This window comes from Strongylocentrotus purpuratus, unplaced genomic scaffold (genome assembly GCF_000002235.5).
Source record: "Strongylocentrotus purpuratus isolate Spur 01 unplaced genomic scaffold, Spur_5.0 spur5_scaffold_10, whole genome shotgun sequence".
Lineage (NCBI taxonomy): Eukaryota > Metazoa > Echinodermata > Echinoidea > Camarodonta > Strongylocentrotidae > Strongylocentrotus > Strongylocentrotus purpuratus.
Window position 1 is genome coordinate 21,142,548 of NW_022145595.1, and position 11,671 is coordinate 21,154,218.

Consider the following 11,671-nt stretch of genomic DNA (forward strand, 5'->3'; position numbering starts at 1 on the left):
CTCATTTTATACCCCAAAGCACACCGATCTGCAGATATATATAACAATCAATGTATTGATTGATAACCGACCTGCCCTGAAAACAAAGATACAACTCTATTTTTTTTTTGGAGTGATTATTGATGAGTGTCTGACATAGAATGTGCATTTAATTATATTAAAACATTTTGTCTAAAGATTTAGGAATTATTTGTAAAAATGAAAAAAAAATTACCCAAAGATTTAGTTTTTATTGAAAAATACAATGGTACTTCCATAAATCGTTTCATGTTTGGGCAAGTTGTGCGAAGACAAAACTAAATCCTCTTCATTTATTGCAAAAAAGGTGTCACATTTGTACCGGATCATCCTTTCTTGCAAATTCAGAACCCTTATTTCAGAAGCTGAAAACATTAACATTTTTGTTTTATATCAATACCTTGCAGGTTCAATCTTTTATGTTCAAATACTCCATCAACCTAATTTCTCCGGCATTCCACAATATGTTTGTTATAAACACCAAAATTAATTCTTATCCCACTCGAAACTCTTAGAACTTTCATTTGATGTACCCAAAATTGTTAATTGCGCATTAATATACCCGACTCCATGGCCCTGACCTATGGAATACTCTCCCAACTATTGGTAAATAATATCCCACGATTTATTGTTTCAAGGCTGCCATGAAGCGTAAATTATCATCAGCATACGATTCGCGATTGTGACTTACCATCCAATCTGATGAGGGTGATCTACGCATCCTTTGCACAATGTAACTTTGACCGACTGGTAACCCTCAAAGTAAGAGGTTGGATATACCTTTATGAAAGACCATTCAAATATAAAGGAGGTGTGCATATTAAACAGGCAGCACCAATCAAACAGAGAATATAAACAAAAAGATACACATAATGATAAAATAAATAAATAAATAGATTTAAATAATTTGATTAAAATTCGAACATTTATGTTGTCGGTACTTCAATCATAATCTCCTGCAAGATTCTTTTTTGGGGGAGTCAAAATACGTCGAGGAATCACTTCGCTTGGAGTGGAAATGTGTGTTGTGTGCAGGCCCCCCAAGCTCCGCCATTTTGTCCGGATCCATTTGAAGCCAAAATAAGCCCCCTTGCATAATTCATGAGCCCTATGAATTATGCATTCTGAAAGATGCTCCCCACGAAACGTGTACTGGAATGATGTTCACTACATGGTAAAAGACAATACGCGTATCAGCGTAATTAGAGAGGTCAAATAATCTACTGTACGGACTTATGGGTAATTTATTCATCACGCTGCGCGCTAGCAACGCAAGTGATTCAGCGAATCAGCGTAGATTATTCTGATGCGATCACCGTTAGGTGAAATACGCGCTCGAACTTGTATTATCGATCACCAGTATAACAGCTGGTGTACCCAGAATGCATCGGGAAGTGGACCTCTCGTTGTTGTGTTGTTGTTGTTTTTTAATATGGGGAGTGGCCTTAACTTCACTGAATAAGAAATACTGATCCGATCTTATTCCCTTTTTAGTCTATCAATAACTGGGTCTGTTTTTGTTTTATTAACTCAAACATGCTATAAGCCATATAACAACACATTCTCTGGCTATGATTATACATTTTGAATATGCTAATGTATAAAGTGTCCTTATTTTAGACAAACAAATTATGTGGCAAAGAGGATGGTTTTTCTCCACCCACTCTCATCGTACCTTAATGATTCCCTTTCTCTCTCCTTCTCTGTCTTTCGTAAATTATCTTCTGCAACTAACGGTTTGTTGTCTTGACTGAACAACCTGTTGCAGTTCCTTTCTGTCTCACTTTCAGTCGTAATACCATTCATTTACATTTACTCGTTATCAACTACGATCAACCATTGATCCATATTCACTCCATCACTGTCCACATTTCACTTGGATTATCTTCACTTTTCCTTTTTGCAGCCTTTGCAGGAGCTTTGAACATTTTTAATGTAGAGACCAGAGAGATCGGAAAATATGTTAATCATTTTATTCGAATTGAAAACGGAAAGTGAAACACTGTTTTTCAACATCTTGACATATTTTTTGTTTAAAGACAATGGAATTTATAACACTGGAAATATTGAATTGGGGCGCCCCCCTCCAAAAAACAAAAAACAAACCCAGAAGGGGTACCAGGGTTAGTTAGTTGGGAGGCCCATGTCCTTTATAATTTTATTTTTAGGAATAGTTTTCTCTTTTTTATCAATTTGACATTGGTATACCGTTAATTTCACTGGGAAAACCACCCCCTTCCCTTAGACATCAATACTGCCATTACTTCTAGCAACAGTAATTCTATAATTCAAAACGTTTTCATTTTCTAAATCCTTCTAATATAAACATATAACAAATATAATATTGTTTACACTTTTGCAACCTGTTACATGGTCCATTTAGCAACAGCACCAGGAAGAGGATAACAAGCCCCCCCCCCCCTGTTTTCTTAAGCTAGGAAGTATCAAAACATGATTCTATTAAAATTAGTAGTTTGGATACAACAGGCAATGATGATTAGCAGTTTCCATATTTAGTGCATTTAGAGGATTGTCTTTCAAACCTTCTTACATACAATACTTGAAGCAGCAATAATGTAATAATTTACAAAACTTCAAATACAGAAGTCCATAGACTGAGGTAAATGAATTTCAACATGTATAATTATAATTAAAATATCATTGATTGATTCAATCTTTGATATAGACTGATAGATCTTTATCACTCAAATTTCAAGGAAATTTCTTTCTGCCCAGCACTCAGTTTCATCCTATAAGATGGTAGTTGACATTGTTAAAATGTCATTAATGTTTATTCATTGATGATTAGTTATCTTTAATTATTTGAAAGTTGACAAGATGATAAATTCATTAGCTTTTTTTAAATGTGGTATATTCTACAAACATATAATACAAATAATAAATAAATAGTATGTAAATATTCAAGTTTAAACCCATCTCTACTGTCCTCTTTCATTATATGAGGGGGCATCTTTAAGACGTAGTCCCATGTAGATGTCTTCTGCATTCATCGATGAAGTTGTAGGCTAGTTTTCAGAAGAAAGGGCTGTGATGATAACCCAAGTCTGTTGAATGGAAAAATGAAATAAGATACAGTGTATAAGAAAATAAACAACAACTAATAACATACACCCTGATACCTGCTCTGACAAAAAGAGGAAGGACTAATATTCACTTGGGGTTCTAGTGGGAAAACCTAAACTTTTTTTCCTACAAGACTAGTTACTGACCACATGTTAGATTATTTCTGATGATCCCATTAAGACAATAGGCCTGATGGAGCTTGGATCAGACAAGAATGAAATAAGTAATACTGGTACATGTACAATGTACTTGTAATGTAAACTCGTGGTCATAAATGAATAGTACTCGGTTTACATAAAATGACCAAACAATTTGGAACAGAGAATGTACAGGAAACAATGCTATTGAAACATACGTTATGTAGACTTATGTTTCATGTATATTGACATTTTAGTTTTAATCTAAATCACAATTGTGATATTCAGTCAAGTATTCTTTTACAAGTCAATGGACAATGAAAAATATAATTGTCAGATCTATAACTTTCTGCATGATAAATGTGTTCTACAATAGTTTATTGGGGGTACCTACATGGTATATTAGCACACTTGCTTGTATGAAGTGCAGTAGGCCCACATCTATAGATATGATTCTGTCAATATCTGTTCTTTATTCCTCTCCTGGGTTTGTAATCAGCATGCTTTCATCATCCACTGTAGAGAAGCATCATCCTACATAAGAGAAAGCAATGTAGGTACTTCAATTAAAAAGTGATAATAATACATATCAACCATAATTCATCGTATAAACAGACTTTCGTTAATCTTATGTTGTGTTCTTCTTCATCTTTATTGCTCAAGAAGTGAAAGGACCACTTACAAAAAAAAAGTAATGAGGGGTCCTGTGTATACCCTACATGTATGATCATTATCATTATTATGTAGTGCTTTGAATGTGCATTAGACATCGTTCTTCTACACACAGGACCTCCTGTAAATAAGGACAAATCCCTTTGTAAACAAAGAAAGGGAAGAACTAGAATAAAATATTCCCTCCACTATACACACTTGAAACATACACTTAGTTCCATTTCCAATTAATAGGTGGTGGTTTAATATTTGTGTGCTAAATATCCTGAAAATTTTACCTGCATGGGACTTTCAGCTTCATCTTGAAAATATAAGAAATGTTGTAATGTCTACTCATCATTTAACTCCTTCCAGCTCTTCATCAGTTTCCATCTGTTGGAACAAAAAGAAAACAAAATCAATACGACAATCAAGGCGTCCCTTTCTCCTTAACAAAATAAAAATAGATCTAGCGTAAAAGCTATTTTTCATGTCATGGTTGGCCTTAATTTTAATATAGTGTGGAAATCAACATTCCAATTTAATGGACCACAGTACAAAGTAAAATCAAATGGAAGATTTAACTTGTGCCTCAAAAAGTGCTTTATATGGCCTATAAATATAAAGTAGTCTTAAGTAGAATTGGTTTATTAAGACAAGAAGAAGTGGACTTCATAAGTAAACATAATTGTGGACAAGGGGTCTTCTCTTACACAAACAAATAGATTTATCAACATGAACTGCACAATTCAGAGAAGAAAAAAAAATCTCTAATATATTAAAAGTAATAACAGGAGTCAGAAGCGTATGCAGGGGGGTTGGGCTAACCCCTACCTTCAGTTTTTTTTATGTGTATGTTTTTCTGGACCCCCCCCCCTTTTTTTTTTTTTTTTTTTTTTTTTAATACAAAAAAAATCATAATGGATGACCTAACCCCCCCCCATGCTTATTCAGTGGCTGGCTGAGTCGTTGCAAAATTTTTGGTCCGATTTCTAAATGTTAACCCCCTCCCCCTTGAAAAAATCCTGCGTACGCCACTGATAGGGGTCTAGATCTAGATCTAGTAGTAAGGTCAAGGTCTAGACTCTAAATGATAACTTGACAAGCATGCTGGACCCACACAAAATCTAATTATTAAATAAACAAATCCTAGTGTTGATGTTTTTTGAATACTTTTTATTAATAAGTTCCAGGTTTACATCTAAATGAAATAGGATTTGGAGTTGTTTGATTATCAATGGTCACAGATAATTTTGGTCTAAATAAAGTTGACACGGATGCAACTGAGCGAACGGATGGCACTGATAAGTAAAGCCATCAGAGTCAACATCTACTAAAGATTTTAACAAGAATTAATCCACTTAGATTATCAAAAAAATCATGCTTCAGAGATTATTGTAAGGTGTAACGTTAAATCTAGATTTAAATTAAATCGATGATTGGTGAATTAGATTCATGATGACGATCAAATCTGAAATAAAACTTGATTAGAAGTTTGATCTTGATGCAGATGAGCATCGAAATTCCCCGGGGTGGGCTTGCCGGAACGGCCGGGCCCCTAACTGGAGTACTAGGGTGAAATGACGGCAAACCGCAGTCAAACTACTTCATGACGATGAAAATCAAAGTTCAATTTCAAGAGCAATAATTTCCTAGTCTTTTCCCCCAAAATCTGTTGAGAACGGTCTCACAATGTAACGAAATTACCGTAGATCACAAAGACTATTGCAGCTTTTTCAAAATTGATGACTAAATTCACTTAATCTACTCATATTTCAATCAATTACTCACCCATTCTCAATGAACTAAATCTTCTCAGTTTGTGCGAGTAGCCTGCGTCGTGCATAAATCTGCATAATTAAAGTGACGCAATGAGGTCAAATATATTATCCGGTTTCTTAAACGATACTATCGATAAAATACATATTCATGAGGCTCATATCCAATCAAAAAGCCGCCTCGGGTGCTTATTTTGTCTTCAAATGATCCAAAAGAGGCGGAGCCTAATCACATTCGTCTGCATGGTTTCCGCGCGTGCTGCTTTCCGTCTAGTAATTATATTTAAACGTCTTTGGTTGTGTGTATGCGCGCGCGCGTGTGTGTGCGCATGTGTGTGTGAAAGACACGTTGATAATCCTGAGAATAGAGTAATCAAATTACAAAAGAGTAATTTCAGCTCTACTTTGGTTTGGATTCAAAAGATACGTTCGCAATAATAGATTAACACGTGAAAACAAGTCTCCTTCACCTTGCAATTTCATACCTTAATTATTCCATCTTATTAAAGCCCGAGTTTTGCATGAGAGTAAGGATGGAGAATTCGGGGAAAACACATTTTGAACCTTTACTCCCTTTACTGCAGACGTCTCTACATCCCGACTTCTGATTTGATTGCAATCTATGCCATATATATCAGACCTGCTATTGAATATGCGTCACATGTTCGGTCTTTGTCACGTACTACTCGACAATCCAATGACATTGAAAGGGCCCAGGAACGAGTGTGCCAGATTGTTCTCGGCGGATACGATTCCTATCCAGGAGCTTTGGACCAGGTTTGTCTTGATCCCATATACGCCCATCGTGAGAGTCTCTTACTTACATTTTAACATGGGCTTCTGACGTCGAGTCGCCACCGCGACTTACTAATTCCCGAATCTCAACGATCTCTATTAAACTTGTAGATAAGTACACAGCACTAAACTTCTTCACGAACCAAGATGCAGAACCACCAGATATTATCAATCTGCTATTCCATCCATTGTTTGATTAATAAACACAAATCCGACATGATTCATGAAATGTATTATGGAGTACTCGTTCTGATTGCAGGTCGATTTTATTTATTTTATTATTTTATTAATTTGGCCATTTTGGCAGATACACTAATCTTTTGTCTCAATCCGAATATTGCAAATGAATTCTATTACCTTAAATTCTGCTACCCTAAGAAAACCCTGTAAAAAACTGAGTTCTTACTATTGAACCTCCTAATTATAAATCTTATCTGTACTTCTAAACATTCGTTTTTAAAGTCAACGATATTTTTTTAATAGCATATAAATCTAAAATACTCGCATAGAGCCATTTTGCTTAACAACATTATGTTTATGTATAATAATGATATAGCCGCTTTTCTCTAAACACTATATACTTTGAATACTTTAATGTTTTATTGATTAAAATATTATCTACTTAATGTTATAACGGTCATAAATAGTTTTATAATTGAATTTCTTGTTATGTACTGAATTTTATTACTGGTTTCATAAACATATCACTTGTACACTGGTTTTTGACAAATAGCCATATTTCATTCTTCTTTTTTTCTTTTTCCCCATTTTCTTTTATTTTATCCTTCTTATGATTCTTCTTTCTCTTTTTTTTCTTCTCCTTTTTCTTTTTATTCTTTTTATCATATCAAATTAATAACTGTCTTAATTTTATATTTGCCTGATTTACATTGTACATTTGGCATGTATTTATATATTGCAGTTTTATTTTTGAATTAAAAATGTGTCAGTTTTTAGCGTTGAGTTTGAATTTTTACCAAAAAAACTTGTCAATTCAATTCAATTCGATATAAAAAGAGGCTTAAAAAGTCAAATAGACGGCTATAAATCCCAGTGGCGTTGCACACGAATGACCCCAAAAAGGGACAATTACCATACTGCACGTTATAACGTTGTGATTGTTGTTATTTATGAAGAGATACAGTGCGTATACAAAAAAAAAAATACCCAAATTTGGTAGCTTCTAAATAAGAAGGTATAACCTATTTGACCTCGAATCATGTTTCATGGTAAAGGGTAACTGCTATCCTTTCTAATGATACCATTTTTATAATTTTGTTTGCCACGAACGACTGAGCAGCAGGCTTACTAAAAGACAGTATTGTCAAAATCGTTTTGTCCCAAGTTTGGGCTGAAGGAATGAATGTGGGTCAAAAGCCGTTATGTGTGTATTATTTTGTTCCGAAATCAATTGCTCATTTTTTCACATCGATTATTAGGAAGCTTAAAGGTAATACAAAGTTTTGGAAAATTTTGAAAATTGGGTGAATAGTGATTCTTTACAATTTTCATATATTTGGATGCCCCTGTGGATGTATTATAACTCTAGAAAATTGAGCCTCTAAAACACTTCTGCTTTCGAGAAATATTGAATATAAAAATTTACCGGTGCTCCCGGTAAATTTTGATAAATTTCAAAAAGCGCCTACGGCCGTACAATGGTAGCTACGACCATGAAAATCTCAGAATATGTAGATGTGATTTATAACTTCCAAACGAGAATAGCAAATTGGTCGATTTTAGTCAAGAAACATTTTTTTTATAGCTCAATTAATATCTTGACCTTGAGATGGAGCTATACAACAAAAAGAGTGTATTATTTACAATTTCATAACTTTAAACTCGATTTCAACCGCGACAACGATCACTGAATTTTGTAGGATCGCATATGCTCCAATATGTTAATTTGAACCGGATTCATGGCCCCATACCAAAACGTTATATTACCTTTAATAGAAAAGTATAAATATCAACTCAAACTCAAGGAAATACTTTATTATCAGCAAAATTTATGATATTTCTTGGTTATGATGATGACAGCCTTGACTTTATTCGCATCTTTTGTTTCAGCTAACCCTTCTCATGGAGTGATACAAAATGGATAAAGTTTTATGGGATATTAAATGTTTTTGATATTTATCAACATAAGTGCATTTGGGCTTATTAAACTTTGAGTTGTCATTCCCTATTCTAGAACAACACCTTATGCTCCTTACGAAATGGCGCAACAGACAAGTAAGCAGAGAGGGTTCTAGGACAATTACCCCCTGGGCAATCACCCCCCGGAAAATTACTTCCCGGAAAACTACCCCCAAAGGACAATTACCCCCTGGAATATTACCCCCGGAGAATCACCCCCCGAGGACAACTACCCCCAAGGACAATTACCCCCCGGAAAGTTATCCCCGGAGAATTACCCCCCGAGGACAATTACCCCCGAGGACAATCACCCCCTAGGAAAATTACCCCGGAGGACAATTACCCCCGAGGACAATTACCCCCAAATGACAACTACCCTCCAAAGGACAATTCCCCCCTAGGACAATTACCCCCCCCCGAGAACAATCACCCCGATGACAACTCCCCCCCCCCGAGGACAGCTACCCCCGAGGACAACTAACCCCGTGGACAATCAGGATTCAATAGCAAAAGACGATCTGACACATTGAGAGATGGCTACGAGCCCATAAGATCCCCTGCATGAACCCATATTCGTTCAAATACTATAGCACGTTGTCTTCCTCATTACTACACATTTCCCTTTTACTATAATTTATGCAACGCCAGTGCGGTTGCTGATTTCAAAATGCATAGAAATACATTCCTCTGGAGCAGCATTATTTTAACTTTTTGTTAATCACGGTACCCTCTTAAGAAATGTAAATTTTCTCCCAAATCCCAAAGTCTTTACAGACTATTTATTGTGCATGACTCTCGCACTCGTGAAGTGCTATGCACACACGTATGGGCACATTTAAGAATAAAAAGGAGAAGACATTTTGTGAGTAATAATTAGCTGGTCTGATAAATAGACGATCGCTTTGCCTATACTAGGAAATATAAGGATTTAATCAGACGTTTTGGTGGGGAAGGTTTGAATGGCTCATCCGGGGAAATTTTGCATTGATTGTATTGGTCTCATTGACCCTACTCACGACATTTTGTTCATTATGGTCACTTTTGGCCCAAAGTGACAATTGGTATAGATTTTTTGTCAAAAATCAGGGCAACTTTCCAGTCAGAATCGATTGATGGGTGGGTTTTGACATCCAAATTTCATATAAAACTTTTATATATATATAAAAAAAATAAAAAAATAATAATAATTGAATAAAATTACCATAGTTTGGCCCCTTTTGGTCGTTTTGGCCACTTCGACCAACATTAGCGTGATATGTATAATACGCTTGAAATGTTGGTTATTCTGCCTGCTCTGGCGAAAACGGACTATTTGTATGATTTCTAGAACAACTTGATTCAATATGCTTGAGCCACCAATTTTTATATTAGCTAAAGTTTAATTGTGGTTCCCGAAATACCTTATTGGTCACCGGTAGCGTGTATGGGGGGAGGGGGGGGGGGGGAGTGTAGATGGTGCACATGCCCTGGGAGGCACTTGTGGTGTGAACAAAAAGGGTGAAATAGAAATAGAGAGGGGGAAATGAAAACAAATTAGGACTATAATGCGGCCCTATCAATATTTATTGTGAATCAAAATATAAATTAGCTTTTTGAGGGCTGAAAATGCGAAATTTTTCTAAAGGTTAGTTACTTTGCTCCATCGCAGTATGTTACCTTAAGATCTTCTTATTTCGCGCCCTGATGTAAGTTATGAATAGCGTTTTTAAGGGGTTCACAGTTAATAGAGATTGAAAATGCATTCTCGTTGCTTTACTGCCTGTCAGTTTAATCAACCGATAGGCATGAAAGATGAATGTTGGCACCCCGAATATGGGATGAAGTAGCAATTTCAAAGGTTCCCCGTAACATTGTTCAGGTGAGAGATAGTGGTGCTAAGATAATGACTTCAATGCTAGATGTACAATTAAAGATAATCTGAAAATTTGAGTGAAAACGGACCATTATTCATGGTGCTAATTGGGAAGAACTGATCTGGTCGATTCCTTCATTCTCCCAACTATATTATTACAATTTAATTACATTTTATTACATTTTAGGTCAATGTAAATCGTCCCAGAGCAATAAAAAGGCTCTACATTCCATTCCAGACATTTAAGTGTTGACAGATTCTTAATAGCCTGTTTTATGTCTTTTTTTCATGGAAAAACGGTTGGGGAAATTCAAAAATGGTTTGGAGAATTTACTGTTAATCACTGTTAGAGGGTGTCGTACTGTAACGAACCAGTTCGTCACAATTTAAGTTATCTTGCAGAAAACGTAGAGCTTTTGGGGCGTAAGGGCTCAGAGCGCGATTACAGACACACCATGTGTAAAGCAGCTCTCAGAGCGTCTCAGGAGCTATAAATAGCAGTAATGTGCGGGTATGTCGTTACTAGGCGTTGTGGCGTGCGCCTGTAATCCAGCTAACAGTGGAAGGTACAAACTGATTCAGCCGAGGACGCAGGTTCAAAACTGAGTCACGTCTTTCGGATGGTGACGTTAAAAGTCGGTCCCCAGACGTAAATAATCATATCTGATTGATACACGTCTGTAAAAACCCAAATACACACACACGTATGTCGTTACTTCGACGCTGGCTCTCGTCTTGGTCAGATAGCGAACTCTCCGCTTTGCTCCAACTGAGCTAAAATAAGGAAAAGGATTGGAAGCGAGAAATAGAGTTCCTACAAAAGGCAATTCCTGCCTTTTCTATTTGTTGAGATTAATCCAGGGAATTGGTGTCGGTGTTAACTATGATAACGTGTTGGAGAAGTTGACTTATGTTTGTATTAATAAAGTATACAGTTAAACAATCCATGGTTTCATAACGTGTAATTAGTTGAGTTTCCATAGACTGATGTAATATAACCCTCTCATAGAGAATACACGTCCAGCTATCTAAAACACCTTTCATCTCCACACTCATATACTTTAGGAAAACGGAGCCACGTCCGGGCCTCTAAACTACAAGCCAAATAGAAACCGCTCGCATTATTTAGGATGGCAAATTCTTCGTCAGATGACGGTGATAGAGGCAAGGGACAGGCCAGCCCTCCAGCATCCAGGACCCGTTCTAAGATGGAGGGC

General features: G+C 36.1%; 1 long non-coding RNA gene across 2 annotated transcripts; it reads right to left on the reverse strand.

The window, feature by feature from the left end:
- Positions 1 to 2,983: 2,983 nt before the first annotated feature.
- On the reverse strand, positions 2,984 to 5,958 carry LOC115921722. 2 transcript variants are annotated; one of them, XR_004063068.1, is made up of 3 exons: positions 4,190 to 4,344; positions 3,634 to 3,773; positions 2,984 to 3,083 (listed from the first exon to the last, which is right to left on the reverse strand). It is a non-coding gene; the product is annotated as an uncharacterized LOC115921722 (long non-coding RNA). The 2 variants fall into 2 exon arrangements; XR_004063067.1 differs by lacking the exon at positions 2,984 to 3,083 and adding an exon at positions 5,682 to 5,958 and having other exon boundaries at positions 3,528 to 3,773; positions 4,190 to 4,283.
- Positions 5,959 to 11,671: the final 5,713 nt, after the last annotated feature.